Here is an 8965-nt window from a genome sequence, read left to right on the forward strand (position 1 = left end):
GATCGTTTTCATTTCCCTGCTATAAAAACCGCATTTGCACGGCTTTGTGCGCCAGTTAGCTAAGGTTAAACTATTCCCGGCTCCACAAAGTCTGCTTTTCAATATTTCCCTTGGAACTAGATAAAGTTTCAACTTAAGCGCTCAAACCATTCATTTCACAGCCCAGCACTTGCTCAAAACTGATATAAAGCACTAATTAACCCTAGCACTAGACCCCCTATACTGTCCTGAAGGACAAGGCTCTCTATTCGTCCCTACCAGCTAATCAGTAAAACAGCTCACTTTACCTATTCAGGCATGTCCAAAGGACAGTTTCAGGTGTACTCTCCAGTTCAACTGGTGAATCTGGGCATTTTGAGGCAATGTTACAACTGCCTCATGTGCACAGACAACCCACTCCTACCACCAAACACTAATATAGGCGAAAGATGCAATTATACAGCCAAACTGCAGGCAAAGCTCTCTCAACTCAAGACTGAAACTGACAGTCAAGAGGAGAAGGAAAATACTTGCAACACACCACCAGACTCACATAGACCTACTAAACCAACACCAGCAAATAACACACATAAATACATGAAAACATACTCGGAGGCTCTAAATAAAAATCTGCAAAAGCAACAGAGACCTCTAAAGCAGACACCCAGGCAACCTCTACACCCCATCACAAACCATGAAACACATACTTCACATAATCAGTGTGCCATGCAATCACAGCCCTTAAGGCAAAATAACATACCTAACACACTAGTAATAGGCGACTCTGTAGTCAGGCACACTGATGCCCCACTAACTAGGCTGGAGAAGGAGAAGGTTACAATTAGCTGCCTGTCGGGTGCCAGGATCTGCCACATAACACAAGCACTCAGGTCACTCCAGAACAAGTACAAATATGACTCTGTCATTGTCCATGTTGGTGTGAATGACCTGAGATGTACCTCCCTGGACTCCATGAAAAGAGACATGGAAGAGCTCTCTGATCACGTAGCCCAGGCCGGTATGACCCTGACCCTGAGTAGCATCCTGCCCTCACCAAGAATGATGCCACAGTATAAAGAAAAAAATGATAAATTTCAACAATTGGCTAAGTTTCTGGTGTCATTCAAAGGGGATCCAGTATCTGTCCACCTGGGATGACATGCTCGATAAGCCACTTTGCTTCACAAGAGATGGCTTGCACCTGTCACCCTTAGGCTTTTGAATACTGGCCAAGGCTTTTGCCACCCCCATAGTGCCTTTTTTAGGCAAGGCTCAAAAGACAAACCCACCACTGTAAATAGCACAAGTAACCAAAAACTGAGGGCAATGCTACTCAACGCCAGAAGTCTAAATCTCAAAATGCATGCACTTTAGGCACTCCTCAGTATGGAGAACATTTGTGCAGTAACAGAAACCTGGTTTAAGGCTCCAGAAAGCATACCAGCACTACCAGGCTATAACTCATATCATACTTTTCAGCCACAGAACCCGGACCAAAACACAAAAGGTGGGGGTGTACCCATATTCATCAAGGATATCCACACCTCCAGGTTAGTGGCACAGCACAATGCCTCAGAGATCATCCATGTGCAACTAACAATGGGCAAAACTGCAATTCAAATTGTAGCTTGCTACAGATCACCCACCATGACCCAGGACCCCCATTCCGCGTTTCTGGAGACACTGAAAAATATGAAGGTCCTACCAAATGCCCTAATATTGGGTGATTTCAATTACCCAAACTTTAACTGGGAGAACTACTCAAGTACTAGCTCCCTTGCCCAACGCTTCCTAGAATTTATAAACTTGAATGCCCTGGATCAACTGGTCAACATCCCCACCAGAGGCAATAACACATTTGACCTGGTCATCACCATCATGGGTGACTTGTGTTTTATACCAGCGGTCAAACCCTTACTGGTTAGATCAGACCATAGACTACTCACTCTGGATATCCACATTCTGCCCCAACCCTCAATCAGGGAAACCACTGTGAAAAACTTTTCAAAAACAAACTTCACGTTACTTAAGACTGAGGTGGAAAGGTTCACAGCCCCCATGCTAAAGGATAACACTGTCCAAGCTGCTGAATCCCTTACAGAGGCACTCTATGAGCACCTGCAAAAATGCATGGATCGTGCTATCCCAAGCAAAACCAAGACTCACTTCTCCAAGAAAAGGAAACCAGTCTGGTGGACCCCTGCCATAAACAAGCTATACAATAAAAGGAGGAAACTAGTGCAGAAAAGAGTAAAATCCCAAGAAGGAAAGACATCCCTGATCAGTATCAGCAAGAAACTACGATCCCTCATAAAATCATCCAAGGCTAGCTTTGAAAGAAAAATTGCCAAGGACTCCAAAGATAACCACAAAGTGTTCTTTAGCTATGTCAAGAATCTAAGTGGAAACTCTCAGATCTGCTCTGAGTTAGTGCAGAATGGCACAAAATACACTGAACCGACTGATATTCCCAACATTCTGGCAGACAGGTTTAGTGCAAACTTCACCCCCCTCTCACCCCCTAAAGGGCCCATAACCATACCAGAAGAATATAGTGCCCTGGCAATCACTGACACACAGGTTAAAACAGACTTATCCAAAGCCAAAAATATAGCTTCAATGGGACCAGATGGTGTCCCAGGCTGTGTCTTACATGAGCTCCAAAATGAACTAACCCCTCACCTAAACACACTGTTCAAACTCAGCCTCTCTACAGGCTATGTACCCATAGAGTGGTGCACAGCAAATGTTATCCCACTCCACAAAGGTGGTGCCACAACGGACCCTGGGAACTATCGCCATATAAGCCTGACTAGCCTGGTCTGCAAGGCTATGGAGCACATCATCATGGAATTCATTAACAGAGACATTGGGAACCTTCAAACATTGGACCCTACCCAGTTTGGCTTTGTTAAGGGCAGTTCATGCCTCCTAAACCTGGTGGACTTCTTTGAGACAGTTACCAAGGCTTTACTCAAGGAAAAGGAGGTCCACACAGCCTCCCTAGACCTCACAAAGGCTTTCAACACCATTCCCCATTCTGGTATTATAGACAAGCTCACCATCCTGAACATAAACCCCTATGTCACGAGATGGGTTGCCAATTGGCTCACGGATAGAACCCACACGGTGAGAGTTACAGGCTCTAGGTCCGACTCTAAACCAGTTACAAGTGGCGTCCCCCAGGGCTCAGTCCTGGGACCCCTCCTGTTCGGTATATACTTCTCAGAGGTACAGGCAAGCACAGGAGGACTATGGCTGACCAAGTTCCCAGACAACTGATAACTGGGGGCCATAATTGACTCTCCAGCTGATACAGACATCCTCCAGAAGGGTCTCACTGAGACAGATACCTGGTATCAAAATGATGGCCTCAAGCTAAATGCCAAAAAGTGCATAGTCATCCCCTTTAGAAAAAACAAACTACTCATGAACTACCACGTACATGGTAGTCCCCTAAACACAGAAAATGTAATAAGGGATCTGGGGAGCCAAGTAGACAGTAATCTCTCCTTTGATAATCATATTGCCAAGGTGGTTAGAAAATCCTTCTGTGTGGCCCACCTAGTCACAAAAGGGTTCGCATCTGGAACAAAAGAGGTTATTGTGCCCCTCTACTCATCACTCATTAGGCCCATCATAGAGTACAATGCCCCATTTGGGATGTACCTTACAAGACACCTGCGACAGCTGGAAAGACCACACAAGTGCCTCATCAAGAGGATTACTGGCCTCAAACATATGCCCTATGCAGCCCAACTGAAGAAACTTCAGCTGTACTTGGTTGCATACCGCATACTCAGAGATGATCTCTGCCTGACATACAAGGCCATGTCTAACCCAGAATTGATGGACATGCTCCACCTAAAAAAGACAAATCCTAAAAAGCCACATGCTCTAGGGATCTAAACCTCACCACAATGATAAATAGGATGTGCTGGAGGGATAGATTCCTGTCCCAGATACTCCACATGCTTTGGAACAGGATTTCAATCTACATTAGGCAGAGCCCCTCACTAACACTCTTCAAGTGAAACCTTGATGAGTGGATGGGAAACAGAAAATTTACCCCGGGGATCACTGCAGTGGCTCTGCTGGACAGAGGCACAGGGAGCTAATGGCTCTGCTGGACTAAGGCACAGGGAACTAATCTAAGGGGCTGGCGAAAGCCAGCACATTCTGGCTAGGCTTATAGATGCCCTTGAACAGATAGCCTAGTACTTACCTATGAAACTATGAACCTAATTAAAGCCCCTTGACTGTGTACAGCTCAGAATGTCTGATTGTGATAAAAAAATGGCCACAATAATGAAGAACAGCCACAGTAAAAGAAGTATTCCAGCTTACTTCATACAAATTATATTAGTCCTGCAAAGCCAGCAACAATAATGAACAAATGGCAATCACTTATTTTTAATGACAGACCCTCCCCCTCCAAGCTAGGAATTTTAGCACCTTTGTTGTCATTGTATAAGAAAAAAACACAAACATAATCCCAGAACTCATGTAAAAAGGTAACTAAAACAAGAAAAAAACATCACTTGCTTTTTTCTGTATATTCTATTACATAAATAAATATTAATTAATTAATTTTATTTTATTTTAGTTATTGCCATTTGTTTACCAGGAAAGTTCAACTGAGCAAAAGTCCATTTTCAGCAGAGGCCTGGGGAGAAAAGTTCTATAAACAAAAGATGAAGTTATATACATAGATACAAATATATCAAAGCTTAATTAACTGGATATGCAGAAAAACAAGGCAAAAATACATGGATACATAACATAATTACCTAGATACAAAAATTTTAAACAGAGAAGTTACACTATCCAATACAATATGTCATGGGAATTGTTAAATTAAAAAAAGTTTCAAGTACCATTTTGGAATAGTAATATTTGGTATCTCACTTTGTAGAATGTCTGAGTAAAAGAAGTATGGATTAGATAGAAAGTTGTTAATACTATTGAAGTAATAATAGGATAGAACAGTGTAGACACATTATGGAATTAATTAATAAAATAAATATTCTGTGTAAATTTATTAATTTATTTTCTTTATTTTGCATAATATACTATATTTATGTTTCCTGCACATCGTTTTTACTTAATATTTTCTGTATGTATCCTTTTAAGGTATAGTCTTGAGATTATTATGTGATCAGCATGTGATGAGTTTTTAGGCTTTATATAACATGTGATTAGCTATGAGTTAATTTTGAAAAAGTCATGTGGATGTTATCAGACCAAAAACTGAAATTAATTTGTACATCTCAGATGCTCAACCGCTATTAAAAACAAAGATAAAATGAAAGAACCATAGTATTGCAGTGGTGTTTTACAACCATATCATCCCTAGCTTGACACAGCGAATTACTTCTACAAATGCATAAGGTCAAGAGTCCTTATCTGGTTGCCCACCAGGATGGCCATTTTTTAAGTAAATGGACACCTCTCAGATGCCTCCAGTTCTAATGACTGTTATTATTTTGCCTTATAGTTCTACTCTTTTCTTCTTAATATATATGATTTTGTGGCAAAACACTTCTTATAGTTAACTTACCATACTCTTCAGAAAAATGTACTTTAATACATACCCTCTTATTATATTAACTTTTTAAGCAGTTGATGCCAATATTTAAAACTGGTCCTGATTATTTTTGATTTTATCCTTTCTAGATGCAATGTGTTAAGAGCCACTAACATGAGATGGACACATGTCAGTTACAGTGCTAGCTATGTCTTTACTCTGCTTCTTTCAACTACACTTCTAAAGGGGTCCACTTTTTAATTTTGAAAGCCCAAAATCCCAAGTTTTGAAATACCAAACTCAAAATATCGAGATTTTGAAATCTCAAAATTAAAAAGTGGAACAAAAAAAAAACAACTAAAACAATGTTTTTGCAGGGGACAAGCCCCCCTGCACCCCCTTCTTAAATATACCAACTCTGAGACTGCACTACAGTGAAGAGAACGGTAATGCTCCTGTTCTGCTTTCCATTCTCTTCACTGTAGCGCGATCTCAGAGATGGTATATTTAAGTAGGGGGGTGTTGGTGCTTGCCCACCTGCAAAAACATTGTTTAAGTTGTTTTTTTTGTTCCACTTTTTAATTTCGAGATTCCAAAATCTCGAAGTTTTGAGTTCAGTATTTCAAAACTCGGGATTTGGGGCTTTTGAAATTAAAAAGTGAACCCTTCTAAAGACATAGTTAATATCACTATAGAGCAAAATAAATCAGCATATAAGTATAACCTTCTATGATGCCATGTTTCAGAAGTGGTAACTCTTATTAATGATAACTGTAAATAAGAGTGTTTATCTTTAAACACACACACACACACATATATATATATATATATATATATATATATGTGTGTGTGTGTGTATATATATATATATATATATATATATATATATATACACACTTTAGAATCTCAAAGTTTCAAAACTTTGAACTTCAAATGCCCAAGACCATAAGATTAAAGTTTTGAAACTTCAAAAACCTAATAAAAAATATATGTTTTTACAGGGATCAAGCCCTCCTGCACTACTCATGCCCCCTAATTAAATTTACCAACTCTGAGGTCACACTACAGTGAGGAAAGCAGTAAATATTCTGTTCCTTGCTGTACAGTGATCTCCATTCAAAATGTTTGAAGTTTCAAAACTTCAATCTTATAGTCTCTGCCTTCTAAAGTATGAAGTTTTAAAAGTTTGAGCTTCTGAAGGAGATCCATATATCTATCTTTCTATCTATCTATCTATCTATCTATCTATCTATCTATATATCCATCTGTCTATATACATATGGATTAAAAGTTTCCCCTTCACACAAAAATCAGTGTTTCATAAAACTAAAGTCATAGCTTTCAACTTCTTTGCTCAAGAATCAGTGCCAAAGCTAAAAAAATGGAGGACAAATGTTCAAAATCAGAACCACTTTTAAATATTTCTCTAATTCACTTAAAAAGTCAATAAAGCAACAGATTTGACATCTATAAGCTTTTTCTGGATAATAAGAAGTTCAAAACTCAATACTGCAAAGGTAAAAAAGTGATTTAATACAGGAACAACATGTAGCTAGATCAGATTTGATTAAAGTTTCTTCAGAATATAAAAGATTTTTCATTATCACTGAAGTCTTCCTATATAAAGGAAACTCGTGTCACATGATCAAAACTTACAGTGAACTTGAATAATGTTTTCATTGAAGTAACTGCTTTTAGACTACATATGCAAATAAGTAATAGAATGATAAAAAAATATTTAAATATTTTGTATCATTCTATAAATCAATAGAGAAGTTAGCATAATAGTGCCAGAAGTACCTATCACATAATCAAAACAAGCAGATAAGAATAATGTCTGCATTAAACTGTTTCTAGAATAAAAACAAAAACAAAATGTAAAATATAAGAAAATATTTCTTAAATCTTTTCTTGAAAAAAATAGTTAATGTTTAATAGTGCATATGAATTAAAAAAAAGAAGTTAGTGTACAAGTATTATCATGAAGGAAGATAACATTAAGAAATATAGTGTCTAGTGATATCTAAAACAAGCAAATAACATTCAAAATATATATCTTTTATTTTAATAACACTAATACAATTATTGGATGAAACTATCATTTAGATAATTTCATTTAACCTTGGTGCAAGAACATCCCCAGTATTTATAATCCAAAACTTTTCTTTTTGGCCGAGAGTGCACCCATTTCACTAATTGTGCTATTACTGATTATTCTATCTGAATGCAGAAATATACCCAGCCATAGTAGGCCCTTGTAGAAATAATTTAAATGGATTACTATATCTATGCTCTGGAATACAAACATTGTTTGTGAGTGTTTATGTGTATATGTGTTAAAAGAGTGTACTACATTTATTTTTACAGGTAATATCACTCATATGTGCATTGATTCATTATCTAAATGTATAAATGGTTTTCCTATTTAAAAAGATCTACAGGTACAAATTACAATACAAATCATAGCTTGTGTGGTACAAAAATGTGATGTCTGACTTCAGACAAACTTGTACAAGAATGCACTTTATTACAATGTGGACATCTGCCACATCTAAAACAAATTTAGGAATGTTTTTTAGATAAATTCTGAGCACTGCATATTTACCCAATATCTGGGCTAGATTTTTCAGTCTTCAATAACTAACTTTACAGTTATCAGTTAAATGCATACTAAGAATATGGTCATTTTTAAAAAAAATGTGCCATTGTTTATTAAAAATATGTCTTACATGAAATGAGTTACTACCATGCACTGTAGTAAGTCTCACTATGCTCATATTAGTGTTATTCTGTTTTTTCCATTGTAAAAGCTCAGCCCTATTTATTTTTCACTCTTGGTCAGAAATGTTTCACTACTCCATATACCCCTATGTTTCAAATGGTGTATTATATACGCCTCTTTATTTATACATATAATTTTCAGCTTCCTGTACCTAAGAAGAGTTATGTGATTCAAAAATCTTTTATATATTTATGAAACTTTAAGTGAAACTAATCTATATAAATGTGTTTCCTGCCTTAAAATATAAAGAGAGAATGAGATAGGCATGGGTTCTACTCATACCTCTCAACTGTCTTGATTTTCATATAATGTCCAGATTTTTTCCTCATAATTTTGGTCTGTTCTTCATACAATTTTTGTTTTTCTGGCAGTTCACTGACAAATCATTGAGGACTGAAGACAAAAAAATAATGATAGAGTTGAGTTTCAAACTTCATATCCTTCCAGAAATCTACATTAATATAAAATCTGTTATTCTATCAACTTTCTAAGTTTGTAAGAGCAATATTTACCATATCTTGTGAACTACTTTTGGCAGGGGGAATGCCACAATCAAGAAGGTGGTTTCCCCAGGGTGAGACTTTTCCATTGTGCACCTTGTGACCGCTGCGATTTCCTCAAATATGAGAAACTCAACTGCATAATTTATGGTATTCACACCATATTATGTGAACTAC

At 37.4% G+C, this 8965-nt stretch overlaps 1 pseudogene; it reads left to right on the forward strand.

Moving 5' to 3' along the window:
* The first annotated feature begins 8813 nt into the window (after nt 1-8813).
* LOC122795114 lies at nt 8814-8961 on the forward strand (annotated as a pseudogene).
* Nucleotides 8962-8965: the final 4 nt, after the last annotated feature.

This window comes from Protopterus annectens, chromosome 2.part1 (genome assembly GCF_019279795.1).
Source record: "Protopterus annectens isolate FY-2018-M chromosome 2.part1, PAN1.0, whole genome shotgun sequence".
Classification (NCBI taxonomy): Eukaryota; Metazoa; Chordata; order Ceratodontiformes; family Protopteridae; genus Protopterus; species Protopterus annectens.